General features: G+C 42.8%; 1 protein-coding gene across 1 annotated transcript in view; it reads right to left on the bottom strand.

The window, feature by feature from the left end:
• LOC126191389 (uncharacterized) overlaps positions 1-22,845 on the bottom strand; it is a 238,561-nt gene extending 215,716 nt beyond the window's left edge. Inside the window, exon 1 of the mRNA XM_049932248.1 lies at positions 22,764-22,845. The gene's annotated coding sequence lies outside the window, so the exon portion shown is untranslated. The remainder of the gene's footprint in view (positions 1-22,763) is intronic.
• Positions 22,846-23,624: the final 779 nt, after the last annotated feature.

Here is a 23,624-nt window from a genome sequence, read left to right on the forward strand (position 1 = left end):
TGGTTGATTACTATTCATCCCAGCTCCATCTAATAATCCAGATTTTTCTGGGAAAATTCCTATAAATGTCAAAAAAATCGAAGATTTAAAAATGTTGCACTAATGCATATAAGATACACACATGGAATTTTGCTATGAGATCTACCTTTGAACTACCACCACGAACGATGAATCTCCTGAAGAATTATAAAACCAAGTTCATTTTCTTGTGCAGACTTCCCAGAATCATCGTGCTGGTTTCAAGGTTTTTTTTCAGTTTATTTGTATGACTGAATAATACTAATTTGGAGATGTCTGACATATTGCGCATACAATTGACAAAAACAAAAAGAAAATTGTTATTTTTAACCTCAATTTTGAAAATGGAGCATCTCTCTCATAATAAATTAATTTCCCTGTGCGCCATTCTGCAAAATGTAAGCTTTACAATAGGGGTTTTGCATCTCCTGTACAATCTTAAAATCTGGAGATGACCCTTTTTCAAAATATCGATTCAGTTAGGTCTAGATTCAGCGTTGAATTATCTCCACAGAAAAACTGTATACTCTTTCTGTGAATGAAAAAGAAAAGCAGAGACAGACAGTCAAACGCTTCAGTTGTAAATAGTTCCGTCGGTTCAAACTCAGGACCGGTTTCGGGATATTATAATCCCCTCTTCAGGTGTACAAGAACCAAAAGTCCTGTGGCCGCCGCAGTTTGTGGACACCAGGATGCGGGCAATTGACAGCCGCACGTAAAGCAGAGATACGATTTTGTGACCAGTGTAACCGATATTTCTATTTTTCCGCACTTTTACGCAAGCTATCTTTTACTTAAGTAATATTTCCCAGTGTTTGAGCTTGTTTCGGATGGTTGTCTAATGGTCTCTTTGCTGGACCGGTGTGTCACGAGATGCCTGAAGCACGTTTTGGCCACTTGCTTTGACCACCCACGTTTTCGGACGTCGAGCCTAGTTGAGGATTTCATTTTTATTCACAGTCTAGATCTCGCTGGTTGCGGCTAGCGATGGTGTTTCGTGCCCTTACTATCGGAAATCTGATCGTGTTAGTGGGCAGTCATATGATTTGGGCGTTTGGCAGAGACTGTTATGGTAGCTATCGGAATGGAACAGTCAGGGGGCACTCGTAAACCTATTACTAACGCTGCAAACTCTTAGATACCAGAATGATGAAGTACACCACTGGTCTCCCAGCGTATCAGAAGTTAGTGCTCAGTCTTTGCTGAAACTATTCTGATTACTGGACTCAGTAAGTATTCAGAGTTCAAAGATATGCAGCTAGATTCAATGCTGAAGATTTTTGAAAGACGTTACCAAATCTTCGGCATACCTAGTCATCAAATTAAGTTTCTAGACCAAAGTGATGTGTAGTAGCGATGCCAAGCCGAGACGGTAGTTCGAATGGCAGGTTATAATAAAAACATTCTATAAGTCCTTGACAGGATTCCATAAATATGTGGCACCAAATTTCTAATCACAGGTCAAACGATTCTCGCAAATTACGGGATGGCGCTTTACGGGCATCCAGCTGGCGCACGTTATGTGTTGCAGTGGGTGCAGATCAGGCACGTTTGCTGACCAAGACAATGTGAGTTCACTGTAATGAGCTTCAAACCACTGTAGCACTATTATGACCTTGCAACACGTAGAATTATCCTGCTGGAAGATCTCATTGTCGTTGTGGTAGACTTTAAGCATCAAATAGAACCTTCCAAGTAATAATGGGGAATGAGAGAAGTAAACAGATGAAACTCAATAATGGACTCTCACAAGGCTCTGTCCTTGCGCCCCTTCTTTTCAGCCTTTACATCGCTGACATGCCTGCAACCAGATCGCGCAAATTTGGTTATGCTGACGACTGGGCTCTGGCAACAGCCCACAGAAATATAGAAACTGCGGAAGATATCCTTACGAGTGACCTAGGGATTCTCAGCGAGTACTTTAGAAAATGGAGGCTATAACCTAGTGCCACAAAGACGGAAGTATCTGCCTTCCATTTGAACAACAAAATGGCCAACAGAGAACTACATGTATAACTAGACGGGAAATTACTAAATCACAACAAACACCCAAAGTACCTTTGGGCTACCCTAGATAGGACACTAACGTTCAAAGAACACCTGATGAAAACTGCAGCGAAACTTAAAACACGCAACAACATATTGCAGAAGCTCTGTGGCACCACTTGGGGCTTCACAGCATCTACCTTAAGAACATCCGCACTTGGCTTGGTGTATCCAGTGGCAGAATACTGTGCCCTAGTGTGGCTCAACAGCAAACACACACACATGGTAGATAGCTAACTTAATGCAATAATGCGTGTTATATCAGGCACAACCAGGCCAACTCCTACAGTGTGGCTGCCCGTTCTCAGTAACGTAGCTCCTCCTAACCTGCGCCGAGAACACGCTCTGGTTAGAGAATTTCAAAAAATCATGACCAACTCTCAATTAAAAATCCATGAAGACACTGACGACAACCAAGGAATCCGACTCCGGTCTAGGCATCCTCCATTAAAGACCTTATAGGCGCTGCACCAAACCAACTTTAAAATAAATGACCGTTGGAAAGAGGAATGGGAGAGCAGAACAGCAGTAAACTGCCACAGTATGCCATGCATCTTTAGTAAACCAAAAGGATTTGATTGCCCTCGCAAAGTTTGGTCAACTCTTAATCGCATCAGAACCAACTGTGGGATATGCGCCGACTTCTTACACAGATTGGGTAAACTTCTTCGGCCGCTTGCGACTGTGGCGCTGAGAGACAGACGGTCAAACACATCGTGCAGGAATGCCCACTAAGGGCATATGCGGGTGACCCACAAGATTTCCTAATGGCGACCCAAGAGGCAATCTACTATATATTATCCAAGCTGGACGTTTGTTTGTGATCGTTCTTCCATGAGTGTAAATTTACAATTGGTGGTGTCCGTATATACAAACTGTTATTTATTGCTCTGTTTATACATATGTAATTTTTTTTAAATCGTGTTGTTTCTGTAATTTTTACTGTGATTTTATGATCCATCAAGCGATGCAGGTGGTCCGCATTAATGATCACATAATTTACTGCCTGCCATGATGCCTTTGGTCACCACCACCGAACCCATGGAAGCCGTACTTAATGTACCCAAAGCAAAATTCTGTCCTCACTGGCCAGCACGTGTGGTGCAGTGCATGTTCCGTGCAGCCATTCGTCTGGATGACTCCGTGTATGCACCCAATAATCGACCTGGTGTAACAATAAACGCGATTCATCGACAGACGACGCGTTTCTATTGATCCACGGCGAAAAGTCAGCGATGCTGTGTCCTCTGCATTCATAACTGATGATATCGTTGGGTCAACACAGGAACACTTGGGGGTCGTATGATGTGGAGCCCCATGTTCAACAATGGCCTTTGAACGATGTACTCCGAAACACTTGTGTCTGCACCAACATTGTGGCCTATCGTCCGATGTACCCCTTATCGCTTCCTATCCTGGATTAGACTGTGGGGGATCCTCCAGCCGCTACGTTTTGTGCTGGGACGTGGTCATCCAATACCATTCGGCCCACTCGTTATTTCACCATCCTTCAACCACTTTCCATAGGTGCTCAAGACAGTAGTACGCCAGCAGGCGATCAGCTTTGCCGTTTCAGAGATTCTCATTTCTAGCCGCAGAGCCACAACAATGTGCCCTTAGTGCTAAACGCCTTTTACTCATTTGTGGTCCGTATAATCGCTATAATAACTGCCCATTCGTCTCTCATCCGCTTACATTTTTTTCTTCCTTCATCACATGCCCGCAACACCACCAGGAGGCATTCCGCCTCTTTTTTTTTTCTCTGACCACTATGGGACTTAACTGCTTAGGTCATCAGTCCCCTAGAACTTAAAACTACTTAAACCTAACTAACCTAAGGACATCACACACATCCACGCCCGAGGCAGGATTCGAACCTGCGACCATAGCGGTCGCGCGGTTCTAGACTGTACTGCCTAGAACCGCTCAGCCATATCGGCCGGCCATTCCGCCTCGCGCTGGGCAGTGGTCATATCGTTTCGGCTCATCTGTACCTATTGTCAGCTTTGAATTAACTGCAGTGTTAGTCATATTTCAGCTTTGTTTGTACTTGCAGTCCCGTCTTCGAAACTAAGATATGTAAAATAGAATGCTTACAAAGTAAATAAGATGAACTTAACTGCAATGTCTTTTGAAACGACCCATCAACAATAACAAATTCATGATACATTTAAAATTCTCTAAAATTTCTGAAGTCATTGCTGTGCATTCCTTTGTGTAAAGTTACAACCGAGTCTTGACTAGTAAAATAAACTACTATAAAGTAGTATATTCAATTTACTATTAAATTTTCCATAAACAGAGACTGATTAGAAACAGTGATGCGTACCGTTAATGTAACGGGCCCAGAATATAAGTCTGTTTCTCGTATAAATATTGACGTCCAAGTCAAGAAAGGAACTCATGCACAATCAAGTTATGATCTAAAATATAGAGACAGGTCTGTAACGATAGGGTGAGGTAATGTAGGACATTATTACATAATTGGTATTCGGTTATCAGCGCGGACCGGAGCTTCACTTAGGAGGAAATTATAAATGAAAACGAGGTGTGAAATATGACGTCTTTTGTCCGCAGCTCGTGGTCGTGCGGTAGCGCTCTCGCTTCCCGCGCCCGAGTACCCGGGTTCGATTCCCGGCGGGGTCAGGGATTTTCTCTGCCTCGTGATGACTGGGTGATGTGCGATGTCCTTAGGTTAGTTAGGTTTAAGTAGTTCTAAGTTCTAGGGGACTGATAACCATAGATGTTATGTCCCATAGTGCTCAGAGCCATTTGAACCATTTATGACGTCTTTTGTTAGGGACGAGTATAGTGTTACAGGACGTGAAAAGATCTTCAGTTCACATAGGTTTTCTACATTGAAGGTGGAAGAGGGAAAAGAAGAGGAAAAGGAGGGAACTGACAATATCAACTACGTTGGAACTTTGTGCAGAATCGGCTGCGATGAGTGACAGTGTGTGTCCCCTTCCTTTCCTTTCTTCACACTCCAACTTCAATGTACATGATATACAGGGTGATTCAAAAAGAATACCACAACTTTAAAAATGTGTATTTAATGAAAGAAACATAATATAACCTTCCGTTATACATCATTACAAAGAGTATTTAAAAAGGTTTTTTTTTCACTCAAAAACAAGTTCAGAGATGTTCAATATGGCCCCCTCCAGACACTGGAGCAATATCAACCCGATACTCCAACTCGTTCCACACTCTCTGTAGCATATCAGGCGTAACAGTTTGGATAGCTGCTGTTATTTCTCGTTTCAAATCATCAATGGTGGCTGGGAGAGGTGGCCGAAACACCATATCCTTAATATACCCCCACAAGAAAAAATCGCAGGTGGTAAGATCAGGGCTTCTTGGAGGCCAGTGATGAAGTGCTCTGTCACGGGCTGCCTGGCGGCCGATCCATCGCCTCGGGTAGTTGACGTTCAGGTAGTTACGGACAGATTGTGGAATTTGCAGCTCTCTGCTAGCTCTGCGAGTCGATTTTCCTGGGCTGCGAACAAATGCTTGCTGGATGCGTACTACATTTTTATCACTCGTTCTCGGATGTCCAGAACTTTTCCCTTTGCACAAACACCCATTCTCTGTAAACTGTTTATACCAACGTTTAATACACCACCTAGCAGGAGGTTTAACACCATACTTCGTTCGAAATGCACGCTGAACAACTGTCGTCGATTCACTTCTGCCGTACTCACTAACACAAAAAGCTTTCTGTTGAGCGGTCGCCATCTTAGCATCAACTGACGCTGACGCCTAGTCAACAGCGCCTCAAGCGAACAAATGTACAACTAAATGAAACTTTATAGCTCCCTTAATTCGCCGACAGATAGTGCTTAGCTCTGCCTTTTGTCGTTGCAGAGTTTTAAATTCCTAAAGTTGTGGTATTCTTTTTGAATCACCCTGTATATCACAGCTGCAGTTCTACATGGTGTCTACTCATTCGGACAAAACCTAAAGAACAGACATCACACATTCATATAATTTACACTGGTTTGTAAGCGCACAAAACGTACGGGCGCCATATGCATCAGAACAAAAGCACGCAGGGCGAAAAATGGTCACCCCTCGAAGCCGTCACCGACGCCAGAAGGCACCACTTTAATTCGGCCAACATACACTGATCCGCCAGAACATTACAGCTATCGACCTACTATCGAAATAAGCCCGTCCAGACAGACCTGGTGAGGAACGGCTGCTAGTCGGACAGACGCACGGTGCATGTTGTAGCAGTCAGCGTGCTATCCGTGTGTGGAGTGGGGAAGGCGCGCGATCTACCTGTTTGGCCGAGGGTACATTGTGATAGCTCGGAGGCTCGCCACGAGCGTTTCGGAAGCTGTGCTACTTGTCAGGTGTTCGAAGAGTTCTGTAATGAGTGTCTTCAAGACTTGGCGAAACCAAAGTGAAACCACGTCCTGACGTCTTATGGTTAGGCGGCCACCCCGCCTTACAGGTGTCGGACGTCGTCGGCTGGGCAGACTGGTAAAACAGGACAGGCGGCGACCTGTGGCGGAACTAACAACAGACTTCAATGCTGGGCAGAGTAAAAGTGTGTCTGAACACACGGTGCACCGAAAAATCCTAACGACAGGCCTCCGCAAACGACAACCCATTCACGTGCCAATATTAACATCAAGACTTCGGCAGCTATGACTGGAATGGGCACGTGACCCATTGGTACTGGACGCTGGCGCAGTGGCAGAGCGTTACATGGTCTGATGAAGACCGATACCTCTTTCATCGTGCCGATGGGAGGGCGTGCATCCATCGTCTTCGAGGGCAACAGGTCCTTGACACTGTACTGCAGGATGGAGAGAAGCTGGCGGCAGCTGCGTTATGCTCTGGGGAACATTCATCTGGGCGTCCGTAGGTCAGCGAAGCTCGTGCAAGGCATCGTGCCGGCCAAGGTGTATCATTCACTGATTGTAGGCCACGTACACACCTTCATGACGATCATGTTTTCCGACAGCAGTGGCATTTTTCAACAAGGTAATGCGCCATGTCACAAGACCAGGAGTGTGATGGAGTGGATCGAGGAACAAAGCGGCAAGTTTCAGTTGATGTGCTGCCCCCCTCTCCCTAACTCGCCAGATCTAAATGCGATCGAACACATCTGGGATATGATAGAACGTGGCGTCAGAGCTCATCGCCCCCTTTTCAGGAATTGTGTGTATTGATGGGTTGCCAACTCCCTCCGACGACCTGCTATGGTCTCACCACTTCCATGCCACGACACATCGCCGCTGTAATCCGTGCCAAAGGTGGACATACCGGCTGTTAGATAGGTGGTCATAATGTAACGGCTTAACAGGATTGCTTCCTCCTACCTATAGCTCGCGGGAAGGTCACGACTGTAAAATTAGAGTGAGTCTACCTCACACGGAGACTTATCTACAATTGCTCTTCACGTGAAGCACCCGCGACTGGAAGAGAAAAGTGGGAGGGGTTTGACAGTGACAGAAAAAGTACCCTTCTTCACACATCGTGAAGTGTCTTGCTCAGAGGAGGTGCAGATGTGGAGCAGATAACTTATACGTTACTATTACCCAAGAAACATTTTTAAAAGCATTTAATGTATCTATGGATTTTTGATAGCACTTCTATTAGGGATAAAGTTTTTCTGAAGTGTTTCCCCATGATTTTCCTGCTTCATAGTCCACAAAAAATTGTGCTCATGTTTAGCAACGATTTCTTTTTATTTTCAATGATAAAATGTTGCAGAAGTGAAGATAAGGGTTAAACTTTCCGTCGGCATTGAGGTCATTAGACCACAGGATTACAGAAGCCAAAGGAAAGAAGGCGATCGTATCCCCTTCTGGGGAACCGTCCATGCGTTTATCTCAAACGATTTAGGAAGACCACGTGAAATCTGTATCTCGATGACACGACAAGAATTTAAGTAATTTTCTCTCGAATGAAAGTCTAGCCGCACCCACCCCCACCTTTCCCGCCGGCCCCCGCCCCCTCACGGACCCTTGTTGACAAGAACGACATTTCGAAAAAATAAATAAAACAAATCACAGTCGGGTAACCATGACGCGCCACTTGCGAAAAATGCGTAGGAGCCACGGAATTATTAACGTGGCCTGATACATTTATCGGCGAACAGGGGTAAATATTAGCGTTGTTGTCTCAATTTACGACTGCAGTTGCGTGCACAGAGCATCATGAAATGCTAAAAAAATCGATAACATGAAATGTTAAAAAAATGTCGACGCTCACCGAACTGTATGCTGTGCGAAATGTGAAGCCATTTCATATTTTATGGGTCACAGATCTCTCTCGGCAGTTTTGTCGTATACTAAATACACAGAAAATATTATACAAGATGATCCATTGATCATGACCGGTCCAAATATCTCACGAAATAAGCGTCAAACGAAAAAACTACAAAGAACGAAACCTGTCTAGCTTGAAGGGGGAAACCAGATGGCGCTATGGTTGGCCCGCTATACGGCGCTGCCATAGGTCAAACGCATATCAATTGCGTTTTTAAAAATCGGAAACCCCATTTTTTATTACATATTAGAGTAGTACATAGAGAAATATGAATCTTTTAGTTGGACCACTTTTTTCGCTATGTCATACATGGCGCTGTGATAGTCACAAACATATGGCTCACAATTTTAGACGAACAGTTTATTTCGGTTGTTCCAATGTGGTACATGTACCTTTGTGAACTTGTCATTTCTGAGAACGCATACTGTTACAGCGTGATTGCCTGTAAATACCACATTAATGCAATAAATGCTCAAAATGATGTCCGTCAACCTCAATGCATTTGGCAATACGTGTAAAGACATTCCTCTCAACAGCGAGTAGTTCGCCTTCCATAATGTTCGCACATGCATTGACGATGCGCTGACGCATGTTGTCAGGCGTTGTCGGTGGATCAAGATAGCAAATATCGTTCAACTTTCCCCACAAAAAGAAATCCGGGGAAGTCCGATCCGGTGAACGTGCAGGCCATGGTATGGTGCTTCGACGACCAATCCATCTGTCATGAAATATGCTATTCAATACCGCTTCAACCGCACGCGAGCTATGTGCCGGATATCCATCATATTGGAAGTACATCGCCATTCTGTCATGCAGTGAAACATCTTGTAGTAACATCGATAGAACATTACGTAGGAAATCAGCATACATTGCACCATTTAGATTGCCATCTATAAAATGGGGGCCAATTTTCCTTCCTTCCATAATGCCGCACAATACATTGACCCGCCCAGGTCGCTGATGTTGCGCTTGTCGCAGCCATCGTGGATTTTCCCTGGCCCAATAGTGTATATTATGCAAGTTTACATTACCGCTGTTGGTGAATGACGCTCCGTCTCTAAATAGAACGCGTGCAAAAAATCAGTCATCGTCCCGTAATTTCTCTTGTTGCCAGTGGCAGAACTACACGTGACGTTCAAAGTCGTCGCCATGCAGTTCCTGGTGCATAGGAATATGGTACGGGTGCAATCGATGTTGATGTAGCATTCTCAAGACCGACGTTTTTGAGAGTCCCGATTCTCACGCAGTTTGTTTGCTACTGATGTGCGGATTAGCCACGACAGCAGCTAAAACACCTACTGCGGCATCATCATTTGTTGCAGTTCGTGGTAGACGTTTCACGTGTGGCTGAACACTTCCGGTTTCCTTAAATAACGTAACTATCCGGCGAACGGTCCGGACACTTGGATGATGTCGTCCAGGATACCGAACACACGCCCGTTAGGCATTTTGATCACAATAGCCATACATCAACACCATATCGACCTTTTCCGAAATTGGTAAACGGTCCATTTTAACACGGGTAATGTATCACGAAGCAAATTCCGTCCGCACTGGCGAAATGTTACGTGATACCATATACTTATACGTTTGTGACTATTACAGCGCCATCTATCACAAACCGAAAAAAGTGATCCAACTAAAACATTCATATTTCTTTACGTACCACACGAATATGTAATAAAAATGGGGGTTTCTATAAAAAAAACCAGTTGATATCTGTTTGACCTACGGCAGCGCTATCTAGCGATCCAACCGTAATGCCATCTGGTTTCCCCCTTCAAGCTAGACGAGTTTTTTCATTTGACGCTTATTTCGTGAGGTATTTGGTCCGGTCACGATCAATTGACCACCCTGTATTCCTTCTACACTCTCCGGATCAAAAGAAAGAGTGTCTTTAAGGTGGAAAAACAAACTTCATCTTTTTCCATTAATATTTGTTTATTACGAACCGATTTTCTGCTTATCAAACCAAAATTAAATGACATAGAGGCAATCGTTAATGTCGTGTCGCTATTCAACTTATAATATGGAATTATTGTGCAACATGTAATAAGGGAATAATCCATAATGTGAATCAGTTAACTACCTTCATCAGTTTGCAGTCTTCACTATACGTCTCACATTGGGTAGCAACCCTTCATTTATCAAATGTGTGTGAATTCCTAAGGGACCAAAATGCTGAGGTAGTTGGTACCTAGACTTACACACTACTTATATGAACTTAAGCTAACTTATGCTAAGAACAACAGACACACACACCCATGCCCGAGGGAGGACTCAAACCTCCGGATGGAGGGGCAGCGCAATCCATGACATGGTGCCTCACATCATCACAATTTAGGGGGAATATCTCCAGTTGACCTTGCAATAATTTCATTTTTAGTGGCAACTCTTGCTGTTTTCCTTCATGGAGACTCCTTTGTTTGTTGGAGGAACCATACAGAAATTACAGTAATTGGTAGGGTTGGTAGGCTCCCTTCAGATCATTGAAAATTCCAGTGGCATACGACGTCCTCTTCTACCGATCCACACACTAATAAATCGTAGTACAGCACACATAAGGTGCACATTTTTGGCCTGGTCCCCCATCTCACAACTAAAATGTAAGAAACATCCCATGATTGATAAAAGGCGTACTGAATACTTCTTTGAAGGAAATCACATCACTGTAAATATTACACGGCATCGGCACAGTCAACATATTTACAAGAAAGTGTTGTAAGTACCTGTTAAGAGGTGATTTCTAACTGGAAGTAGGTACGTCGCGAAAGAATTCTCATGAAATCACTTCGAGAATCGTCAAAATCCGACCACTTCGAAATAACAATTCTTAAGATCAGAAACGTTTTGTGTAGTCAACACTGTTAGCGGCGCGTTGAACATGCACAGAGCATGTATCTGATCACATGATGGTTCCATGCTGTGACAACTACCATAGAGTACGGGAATGCTGCTAAGTTTTAGCGCGGATGAGAGACAATATTTAGTGGAAAAAGGAGTAATTACGAGCAATGGTTGCAATTCTGCAGTTCTGAAATGAACTTTAGTGACCTGCAGCGAAGGAGCGGTAGCTGGAGGTAATGTCGTCAAGCCCTCACCCGAATTGATTTAGGAAATTAACGAGTAATGGAACTCAGGTTGGCCAGCGGAACGGAGGTTTTAGTTCTCACACTTCTGATTACGAGGCTATTGTAAAGCACCGCGCCACTTTGCTTACTTACTGTGTTGGGTATACGGTGTTTCTACTTATGTAGCACCCGTGTTTTCTGTACGTGGAACTGCGAACACAGCTCAGGTCTTAATGCAGCGAATATCGAAACTTGGTGTTTTCTTTCATAAATATGTGTTAAACTGCTAATTTTGATTTTGTAACGTAGCAGGAAACCCTTTGCAAACAAAAACTGGGGCGTGGAACACTGCAACACAATCCGTTGGAAAGAATGGCATTCTGATGTTGCGTGCAGGGACGTGGACTGAGGTCGCATGCGAAACTGACAGAGAAAAGAGGGAGTGATCACAATTACCTTAATCAGAGAAAAAACATACTGTTAATATTGCACTAACCTAGAAAAAGCTGTATAAACACGTTAAGAATAATAAACGTACTCGTCATTTCGTGAGTGGTTATTTTTGCTGCAGTTGCAGACACTGATACAGGGAGAAGAGGAATGTTTTTACTGAAAACTGGCTGGATTACAACGTTTTCATTCGCCTCCGCAGCAAATAAATTCACGCCAAATCCATTCAGGATATAAAATGATGGCACAGTTTAATTTCTATTCATTAGCCAGTCCAAAGCACACGTCGCCATTAAGAATGTACGAAACTGGACGGCAGGGATGATTTCTTTGTAAACTACGCAAAACGTTAAGATTTCCTAGTTTAAATGCGCCCTAAACAGTAATTGTTCTTAGTGTAAACTTTTGTACATTGGAACACATTTGCTTAACTATGAGTAATATCCGAAACGAACCGCAGTTTTATACTTGTATTCCAAACAGTTTGTTCTTCTACACAATCAAGAAACTGTGCGCTGAAGGAATACTTTGATTAAACTTATTAAACACAAACATTCAATGCTCAGGACTTCCGTTTCTAAATATTTTTTTCTTTGTTCTTTTGAATAAGCAATCGCATGTTATATACAGTAAACACAAAGCAAATCAAAACGAAAATCTCACGTACATATTCAACTGTAACGCAAGAAGATCGAACTTTGTCTATAGAAACGGTTTATTTTTTAAAAAAAGTGAATATTAAGCCCTGAAAATATGGTAGCACTTTTTTCAAAGCTAAAACAATTTACAGCTACAAAAGTGAATCACAAAAAGCTGAAACTCAAAGTAAGGGACCTATAAATCGCACAATGACTGGAAGAATTGATATACTCCTTAAGTGTGTCAGAACTCGCAAGAGACGGCTAATATCTGTAGCAGGACAAATGGATCTTAGCTCACAGTTCTGAATGTTAGATCAGTCAAACAACTCTATTTTCTTTCTGCTTCATCTCCTGTATTTAGTTGTACTTACGTTAGGACTAATGACTCATAAGCTTTGCACAAAACTACACAAATATTTGTGTTTTTCGTAGAAAGATGTTTTGCAGTCATGCCGATAACGCCCACTCTCTTATGGACGTCTGTAGGTTCCAGGGCAATTATCGCAATACATTAGTAACGAATGTGTTCAGTGATAAGTGGCAGAATTAGACTACACAAAAATTTGGCAAGAAGCGTATTGAATAAAGATTAGCAAGTAATACACGCTTGACTAATGGCATTAGCTAAAATGGACAACACACGATATAAAGACAAACAGGTAGTGGATTGGTCTTTGTTTATAAAAACGAAGTCATAAGTCAGAAGAGCATTATATCATGCTTAGGAATGAAAGGGAAATTTCGTCGTTGCTGACATCTGTGATAAAGCCACTAGACGAGGCGGCGTGGTAGTTAATGCGCTAGACTCGTTTAGGGGCGTTGCGAATCCGGTCATCTCATTTAATTTTGCCACGGCTTTTATAAAACCAATTCACTTGAATAAAGAAACGAACGCCTCCAGATATGTACGCTCGACCCTTTCCCTCACTCATCTTTAAGTGTGCTGCTGTTCTGTTTCCGATAATTTGGTTCGGTGTGTCTGACTCCTACCTTGCTTTTAAATACTGTGGTATAGACACAACATTAAACAGCAAGCGAGGAATACAAAAATCAATATAATGACGTCTTTTTCAAACAAATAGTAATGTTTCCATCTTTACGTTCTATTCAACCAACTAACCGTCCAAAATGAAGGAACTGGTAGAAAACACTGAACTAGAAAGGAACGGTAAATTCCAAGGATTGTTCCCTTCACTTCAGAGAGCCATAAATAAGAAGATAATTTACATGGAAAACGTGCCTTCATTTGAAGAAGCTACTGGAAGACGCACACGTGTACTACGAGAAGCACCAAAATGAGAATGACAATTTACTATACAGAAGGCGTACTTGGGGAGCACAAAAATATAGTAACACCAAAAGCAGAACACATATTCATGCCTAATTCTGTGTAGAAGACCCTTTGCCATTCCAAACCACTTCCAGTCGTCTTGGAATGGGTACGTACAGGTCCTGTATGGTTTTCAAAGGGAATCCTATACCATTCTTCTTACACAATAGTGACAAGTTCAGCTAACGATGATGGAGGTGGACAGCTGTTACGCACACTTCTCTCCAAAGTAGATCGTAAAGGTCCAGTAATAGTGATATCTGGTGACTGTGACAGCCGGGGTCGATGGGGCAATTAATCCTCGTCACTGCCATGAAATGCAGTGATACGGCCGCTCACATCATCATCGAACTCCCGCCCTGTTGCACCCTTGCGACGTAAACTCGACGGGAAGTCGGACACAGTGTGAAACAAGACACATCCGACCAAATGACTTTCTTCCATTGCTCTTTACTCCAGATTTTATTATTTCCGCACCATGTTTTCCTGTTTGAGGCATTTATATCACTGGTGAGTGTTTTCGGAATTTCAGCTCGTCCTGCAGTTCCGTACTTGTAGAGTTCACTTCATGTTTTTCTGGTGCTGACTCGGTTCGCAAATGAGGCATTCAGTCCTGAAGTGATCTTGTAACTATCATCCTCTTATTTTTCGCCACAATCCTCTTCAATGACTGTCCGCCACGACAAGACACTCTTTCGTCCGCGTTACGACTTTCAAGGAAACCGCACGAATCTCCCCCCATCGATTTTATTCACATTGAAAGGGTGTATAGAGCATCACTAGGAAGTCAACTGTCAGCTTATGTAAACAGGAAGATGCAACTCTCAACCGTTTTTGAGAAAACAGTGCTTGAAAATTTTATGCGGTATTATATACTTTCTATGGACGCTCCTATTTCCGGTGTCCGCAACATAAACAACAGCTCTCTGTTTCGAATCTCGTTGCCCGTATTTTCTTAACTCGCGCGTAATTCAAGCAACAGATTTATTAAGATTGTACAGATTATCAATATCTAATGAATCATTTATTATTTTCATAATCTTTAACCTGGAAAAAGGAGAAAAAAGTTTTTTGTACGGAGACTGGAAACAGTAAAAGGATACACTAGAACACTAATCGAATCACTACTGTCTACTCATAATATTTATGCTACTATATCTGCATTTGTAATAAATATAATGTGTAACCTAGGAGCACGAAACAGGATGATACTGACCGCAGAAACAAGGAAAGCGATGATCATTTCGATTTACAGCACATAAAATGAACGACGAACGTTTGCATGTACATTGTTTTTTCAGAGTGTCTTTTGCAAAAAGGATTGTTGACATTCATAAACGGTTCTCGGTCGTCATACAATTTCGCGGCGTACCACGCATATCGAAGCATATCACCAAGTATTGGTGCAGATAACATGTACAACTGATTGAACTCTTAGGCAGTCTCCTCTAGAAGCTACCTGTCTATTCTGTTCGGTGATGTATGTGCCATTCTGTAGTCGTTTTACAAGGTTCGTCGCCAAAGAAAGATCGCAAGGCTGCACCAGCGGAGTACATTTTGGAGGTATTACTTTAATACAGCTCGCTGGGAGACTATCTCCATCTTCAATAATCTGCATGAGAATGAAAACAAGAAACATGACCGCTAACGAGATTCGATATGCTCTGGTCAGAAGAGCATTATGACCACCGACCTGCTATCGATATAGACCCGTCCAGGCGATAGCTGCGTCACCTGTCAGAGAATAGCTGCTAGTCAGACACACGCATGGTGCATGTACGAGGGCAGTTCAATAAGTAATGCAACACATTTTTTTTCTGAAACAGGGGTTGTTTTATTCAGCATTGAAATACACCAGGTTATTCCCCAATCTTTTAGCTACACAACACTATTTTTCAACGTAATCTCCATTCAATGCTACGGCCTTACGCCACCTTGAAATGAGGGCCTGTATGCCTGCACGGTACCATTCCACTGGTCGATGTCGGAGCCAACGTCGTACTGCATCAATAACTTCTTCGTCATCCGCGTAGTGCCTCCCACGGATTGCGTCCTTCATTGGGCCAAACATATGGAAATCCAACGGTGCGAGATCGGGGCTGTAGGGTGCATGAGGAAGAACAGTCCACTGAAGTTTTGTGAGCTCCTCTCGGGTGCGAAGACTTGTGTGAGGTCTTGCGTTGTCATTAAGAAGGAGAAGTTCGTTCAGATTTTTGTGCCTACGAACACGCTGAAGTCGTTTCTTCAATTTCTGAAGAGTAGCACAATACACTTCAGAGTTGATCGTTTGACCATGGGGAAGGACATCGAACAGAATAACCCCTTCAGCGTCCCAGAAGACTGTAAGCATGACTTTACCGGCTGAGGGTATGGCTTTAAACTTTTTCTTGGTAGGGGAGTGGGTGTGGCGCCACTCCATTGATTGCCGTTTTGTTTCAGGTTCGAAGTGATGAACCCATGTTTCATCGCCTGTAACAATCTTTGACAAGAAATTGTCACCCTCAGCCACCTGACGAGCAAGCAATTCCGCACAAATGGTTCTCCTTTGCTCTTTGTGGTGTTCGGTTAGACAACGAGGGACCCAGCGGGAACAAACCTTTGAATATCCCAACTGGTGAACAATTGTGACAGCACTACCAACAGAGATGTCAAGTTGAGCACTGAGTTGTTTGATGGTGATCCGTCGATCATCTCGAACGAGTGTGTGTTCGCACGCTCCGCCATTGCAGGAGTCACAGCTGTGCACGGCCGGCCCGCACGCGGGAGATCAGACAGTCTTGCTTGACCTTGCGGCGATGATGACACACGCTTTGCCCAACGACTCACCGTGCTTTTGTCCACTGCCAGATCACCGTAGACATTCTGCAAGCGCCTATGAATATCTGAGATGCCCTGGTTTTCCGCCAGAAGAAACTCGATCACTGCCCGTTGTTTGCAACGCACATCCGTTACAGACGCCATTTTAACAGCTCCGTACAGCGCTGCCACCTGTCGGAAGTCAATGAAACTATACGAGACGAAGCGGGAATGTTTGAAAATATTCCACAAGAAATTTCCGGTTTTTTCAACCAAAATTGGCGGAGAAAAAAAATGTGTTGCATTACTTATTGAACTGCCCTCGTAATATCAGTGACCGTGCTATCTGTGTGTCCAGTGGGGAAGGTGCATGACCTATCTGCGTTTGGCCGAGGACAGATTGTGATGGCCCGGAGACTCGGGAAGAGCATTTCGGAAACTTGGCGACTTGTCGGCTGTCCGAGGCGTGCGGTGGTGATTGTCTTCAAGACGTGGCGAAACGAAGGTGAAATCACGGCCACGTGTCGTGCCGTTGGGCGGCCACTCTTCATTACAGATGCCGGCCGTCGTAGGCTGGACGAAATGTGGCGGCCAAATGTTGCGAAACTAACATGAGACTTTAATGCTGGCTAGAATACAAGTGTGCCTGAACAGAGAGTTCACAGAACACTCTTAACGATGGTCCTCCGTGACCATTGGCACTTGACGTTGGCGCAGTGATAGAGCGTTGCGTGGTCTGATGAATCCCGGTACCATCGTCATGACGCCGATGACAAGGCACGAACGGCTCCTTCACATCTGTATGCAGGGAGCTGAGACAAGCTGGCGTCGGCTCCATTAAGCTCTGGGCAACATTCGCGTGGGCATCCCTGGGTCCAACTGACCTCGTGCAATGCACCATGACGGCCAACGAGTATCGTACATTGGTTGCAGAACACGTACGTACCTACATGACCATCATGTTTCCCGACTGCAGTGGCATTTTTCAACAAGATAATACACCATGGCACATGTCCAGTAATGTGAGGGAGTAGTTCGAGGAACACAGTGGTGAGTTCCAGTTGAGGCTGATCAGTGCATAAACACGTCTAAAATTTTCAATCTTGATTTTCTCGAAAAATGTTGATAATTGCATCCTCCTGTTTATGTATGTTGAAGTATTAATAGACGAGTGGAAGTTCGTGCGGTCCCCTTGTTAGCGGATGATGTTTAACTGCTTAACCCGCATGCGGTATAAATCTTCGATATAGTGCCTCCCGAAACAGCAAACAGTTCGGCTCCCTTGATTACGGAAACACCCACCATACGAGCACCAATAATTTTTCCCCGTTCGAACTGACTTAGCTCCGGCATAATGCAATCACGAGAACACGTAACACTGTTCTGAACACGACTGACACTTGTGTTGAGGGCACTGCTGACGTGCTGTTCGTGGTCAAATACAACAGCGCAACCTGCGAACTCGGTTATCATCTGCATTTATGTTCAAGCATGCATTTCTCGCGGTGTTTCCACGTTTCTATCCAACTCCTATGTTTCCTGCTCTCCAGCTAAGTTCAAAATTTTATATTTCTGAACGGCGTTTTGTATACTGATGATTTGCTCGGTTAGTTCAACGCACTGCCTGTTAACATGCGAGACTGGGGGGTGAGCGGCACCCATGCCGAATGCACGAGGCGGATTAACGACCGTTGGTCTAGCACATCGGTCACTTGTTTGGTGTTTCAGCGGTTTTCCACGCTTATTTAGGTCAATGCTGGGCTGGTTCCCAAATTCCGTCTCAGAGAATACGTTATACGGACAGCTAAAATACTGTGACACACAGAACAAAATTTACTTGATTCACAGACATATGACGTACACGGTTTCTCTCCCTTGCATTAACTGACAGATGTGGCGACATGAAGGATATACGGCAGAAGGTTAAGACAAAATGAATTTTCTGTATAATGAAAAAAGCGGACCACATACTTCGAGATAAACCCTAGAGAAGAGAGGGTAAGTGACAGCGTATGAAATAAACGTTTAGAGCAAACGAGAAACACTATTAGATCAAATTTGATGTGTAGAGAAATGGGATTTTTGGTCACCCAGAAATATCTTTTCTAATAATCATCTGGAAAGTTCTCAGGAAGATGTCACAGCAGAACGCTCGATGTCAAAATCGCGGAAAGCTTATATTTACGAGCTTAAAGAATAAAAATACCCAAATTTAATTTATCTCGAAGATGTCTTCGTTCACAGAAGTCTGATCTTCCTTAACATTGCGGTTCTTGAAAATGGCAAGGTCTAAATCGTGATTTTCGAAAGAAAAAAATAATCTGTACAAGCAAGTGACAGAACTTTTACTGAAACATCATTTAAATATAAATATGAATTAAAGTTATGGAGTCGCCACAATCCGCATGTAACTTCTTCTTTATTTCACACTCGATCAACGCGAGCATCTCCTGGACTATGGAAATACAGTGTGTTGAACCACCACACAATACGATAAATTAACGGATTCAGCTTACAACATAATGACTCAACTCGTTACAAAAATCGAGCTGTGTATAGCACCACCATCATACATGAAATGGAATAACTTAGTTGTGAACGGTTAACATAACTCTCTGGTCAGCTGCATTCTAAGATTAAACAGCTAGACATACCTTTTCCCGCTGAGCGAATCAAAGCCTACCGATATGCACCTTAATTGAAACTACCTCATGACATCTTATGTGAAGCTATAGAAGCTACGGAACATATTCACATTATTTTCAGGTGTTCACTCATACAAGTGTAACTGCAAAATAAAATTATAATTGCCGCTTTTACGGACGTTAGTAAGTATGCCATGTATTAACAGGATATTAATGGCACTAAAACTGACAGCGTAGTTTAATTTTGCCATTCATACGTGGCTGCATGATTACTCTTACACCTACAATTATTAAGGATGCAGTGTACTGGGAGGAAGGTGTTTACAACATACATGTTTATTTACAAAGCACATACTTCGCACATATACGTATTTGCTTATGCCCATGTAGGTAACAAATTTGTATTTACACAGAACTTTCGGGTACGCTCGAAAATGAGGCGGATATTTGCCATAGTTTAGTGATACTAGTATTTTTTGTGCTACACAGCGTTGCATAAGGTTTCGTGAGGTAGTTTCAGCGAAAGCATATATCATTAGGGCTTTGACTCGTTCAACAAGAAATGATATCTCTTGCTGTTTAATCTTTGAATGCATCTGGCCAGAGAGTTTACTTTAATTATACTGAATCAACTCACTCCATTTTGTGTATGACGGCGTCCTTATACACAACCCGATATTTGTAACGAGTGGCCCTCGGTCACGTAATGTAAGTTATCATGTTGTACGTTGGATATATTAATTTATCTGATTTTAAGGTGGTGTAAGACGTTGTATTTCCATGGTTCCGAAGCCGCGTTGGTCGCGTGAAACATGTAAAATAAAGAAAAAGTTACATGGCGGCTTGTAGTGGCTCTACAACTGTAATTTCTAACCGTCGGTGTACCCTCGTAGGCAAGTGCCTGCGCTCGCTATAAATATACACCGTTACCCAAGATTTGTCCATTCGCTGGGGAAAAATGTCCTGAAAAACCAATTTTATTCCAGACGGAAAGTAAAATAAAGATAAAAATGTGAGCAGTAGGGAAGATTGACAGGAAGTCATTGGAACACACTTTAGTTCGCTTGCTGTAGAACTGAATTTAAATTTAAATGTTTCAGTCGTAGGCTCAAAGACGAAATTTCAGATGTAACAGAGATACAGGAGGCTTACGTCAATACACACAGAAAACATAGGGATGGAGGACTATATTTCGAAGCTCTAAATGGGAAGCAAAATCTTAGCTTGGTTGGTTACATTAACAAACCTGGAAAATAATTTTAAACACTGAACATAAACCTTATTTACAAATCGAAGATTTTGTTTAATCATTTAGGTTCACCAATCGGGTGCTTTGTCGCAGTTTACATGATTCGATGTTTGACTTGTATCTGTTGCAGATACCGAAGTTTTCTCGGAACATAAGACAAAGTTGACAATAGCAGCATGTCTCACATAAATTAGAACTAATAATTTGTATATAGGAAGATCTTAGACTGTAATTTTTTATACTATTTTGTTCGATATCACACTCCTTCAGTACTGCATCGCGCTCAGACAAAACTGTCAGAAGTTTACTAAAGGTCCACAACCAAGAATGCTTCTGACGGCTTTGCTCTGTATGCGAACTTTGATGTTCCTATATTGCAGTGTCGGATACTGAAATGCACTACTAAAGGGTAAATGTCTTCATCGAGGAAACTAGTGATCGCTTAAGTCTTAAGGAACTAGCTTTAATTCACAGTATAAACAAATTTTATCTCTAAGCGCATAGCTACAGCGGATAAAACGTCATTATGTACATTTTAGTGATGGGCAGACTTTACTTAGAAAAATAAATGCATCTTTCCTGACGGCAGACTTACACTTATTTAACTTATTGTGTATGTGATGAAGTCATGCCTCGTACAACTGAAGTAAAAGTATTTGTATGTCCATCCTTTTGACTGGAGGTCTGAGGAACAGCGTCCGTTCACTTTCAGAAGTAAATTTAAGGTTTTTAGAAATTTTCCATTCATTTAATCATAAAAATAGATAGTTCTCTGTGAGTAGTGCACTAAATCAAAGAACATAGCCTGCGTCTCTCCTGCCACAAGATAAATTTTAAAATAATTTTTTTCCTTTTATACATACATTTGTGGCAAACCACTGTTGAACATCACGATTTCTTACAGTTAGAATTGTCCCATACAGAGTGGACGTCTGGTATCGCACCAGTGGTTCAAGAGTTTGGAGCTCTGGCTCACGTTATGATACGCAAAGAAAGGAATGTATGACTGAATTCACCATATCAGTAATATTATTACATAGTGAGACATAAAAAGAACACATTGCAGTAATTATGTTCATTTAATGAAAATTTGTACTTTCCTAAGAGCATTATTAAGTCACAAAAAGAGTTGTAGCGTGAAAATGCACGTCAACGGCCATAGTCCTAAAAAATAGCGCCTTTTTGAGTTACCAACTTATTATAATTGGGTATCAAGCTGAGGTGTAGCCGTGAACAGTGCCCTAATATACGTAATATTATTGGCTGTTTTTGCATACGTATGGTCTCCCAACACCGACTAGATTTATGTTAGTGTACTTCCCTTTCAAAGAGCGTGATACTGCCGTTGACAGATGTGTCTTTTCACGTCTAATAATATGTGTATTTTCTTCAGGATTCGGTAGATATAAAAGATAAGATTAAGAATGAGAGAGTAGTGGTTTCGTCTCCTTGCCTCGTTTCGTCACAAAGACTGATCCGTTCTCCTGAACTATTTATATCTGGCCCTGAGAATGATGTGGCACAATAGATGCGCAAAACATTAACTTTTAAATGATGTATTACTACAACAACAAAAAATTCCAGTCACATGATGTTCGACGTTTTGATTAGTGGCTAGGCATCTTAAGGTATTAACTGTTCTGCCTACGTGAAAATATTCACACATAATTCGTATATGCACTTTAAAACTACTGCAACGAACTTGTTCGGTTATAGAGTGCATAGAAAAATTACGTGTGTACGTTGGAAGTAGGGAAGATATTGAAAGACATTACTCACTATATGAAATATATCTTGTGAATTAAGAATCCTGCAAATGAAGATGCCGTACTATTTGATCATGTCATCGTGTATAAAACAATGATGTCATATGTTATTCGTACTTACTAAATTTATTTATCGGTCTGTTACGTGAGAGAAGGCATCGTATGGATAAATGTCGCATACCAGCAATCGACATTAGCAGAACATGGAAAATGACACGATGAACTTGGTACTGTGCTTCCCCTTCCAAAATACCATACGACATGCTTCCGTATTTTCTCGACGTTTACCGAAGAAATTTCACACATATGGTAGAATACGTGACAGAATTTTTACATCACCGGCTGCAGTAAGCAATGCATATTTTACGAGCACAAGGATCTCTTTATGATAATCTTGTGTGGCCAGATGGTGGGTGGGGGTGCGGGAGGGGGGCGGAGCACCTGAAGCTGGCAGTGAGCCCCTCACCTGTCGCTCTGCGGTGAGTCGGGCTGTAGTGCGGCTACGTCGGAGCGTGGTGCGACGGAGGCGGCGTCGGCGGCGGCGTCGGTGGCGTCGGCGTGTTGTGGCGTGGCGGCGCCGCGCGCCCCCCTTTATAGCTGCCAGCTGCCAGCTGGGGGCATGCGCGCCGCCCCCGCCTCCTCCACGCCGCCGCGTGTGGGACGTGGGACGCTCTTCCCGGAAACACTCGAGGAGTACGCGTGGCCTATCGGGCGACCACTTGCTGACAACTACTGTACGCCGGCGGGTGCATAAGCAAAATATAGCTCTCCGAATGATGGTTCCCGCAAAATAAATCAGCGTCTTTACAGTCTTGTCGTCAAATCTATTGTGAAGAGTACCCTGGCGGATAGGTAGTAGATCAGGAGCCGTTCCTGGAATCCTCATGCAACGTCACTGCAGAATATCTGCTACCGATACACTATCCCAGCAGGACTCAACTACTTCGTCCCCTCATACACTATCGTTTTTCTGCGTAAATATCCATATTTTTCCAATATCTTGAAACTAGGGATGGCGGTCGTCGCTGAAACAACAGGTTTTCGGTCATATCGTTTTTTTTTCCCTGCTGGTATAATTTGACTGTTGAAAACGCCCAAACTAGTTGGTTTCTGAAAAGAAAAAACGATTTTCAGTTTTTGTTACTATTATTTCCTGTAATAAATGTAGAAATCGAAGAAAAAGATTGAAAATGTTTTCCTTGCATAGAATGAAAAAATTAAAGTGAATAGGCAAATAAAACAAATCTTACTCCATCTACCGGTCGTTGCTTTTCTCGAAAAGTGATAAGTGGTCGAATATTACAACAAATCACCCGTATTGTCCTAT

Source organism: Schistocerca cancellata, chromosome 6 (assembly GCF_023864275.1).
Source record: "Schistocerca cancellata isolate TAMUIC-IGC-003103 chromosome 6, iqSchCanc2.1, whole genome shotgun sequence".
Lineage (NCBI taxonomy): Eukaryota > Metazoa > Arthropoda > Insecta > Orthoptera > Acrididae > Schistocerca > Schistocerca cancellata.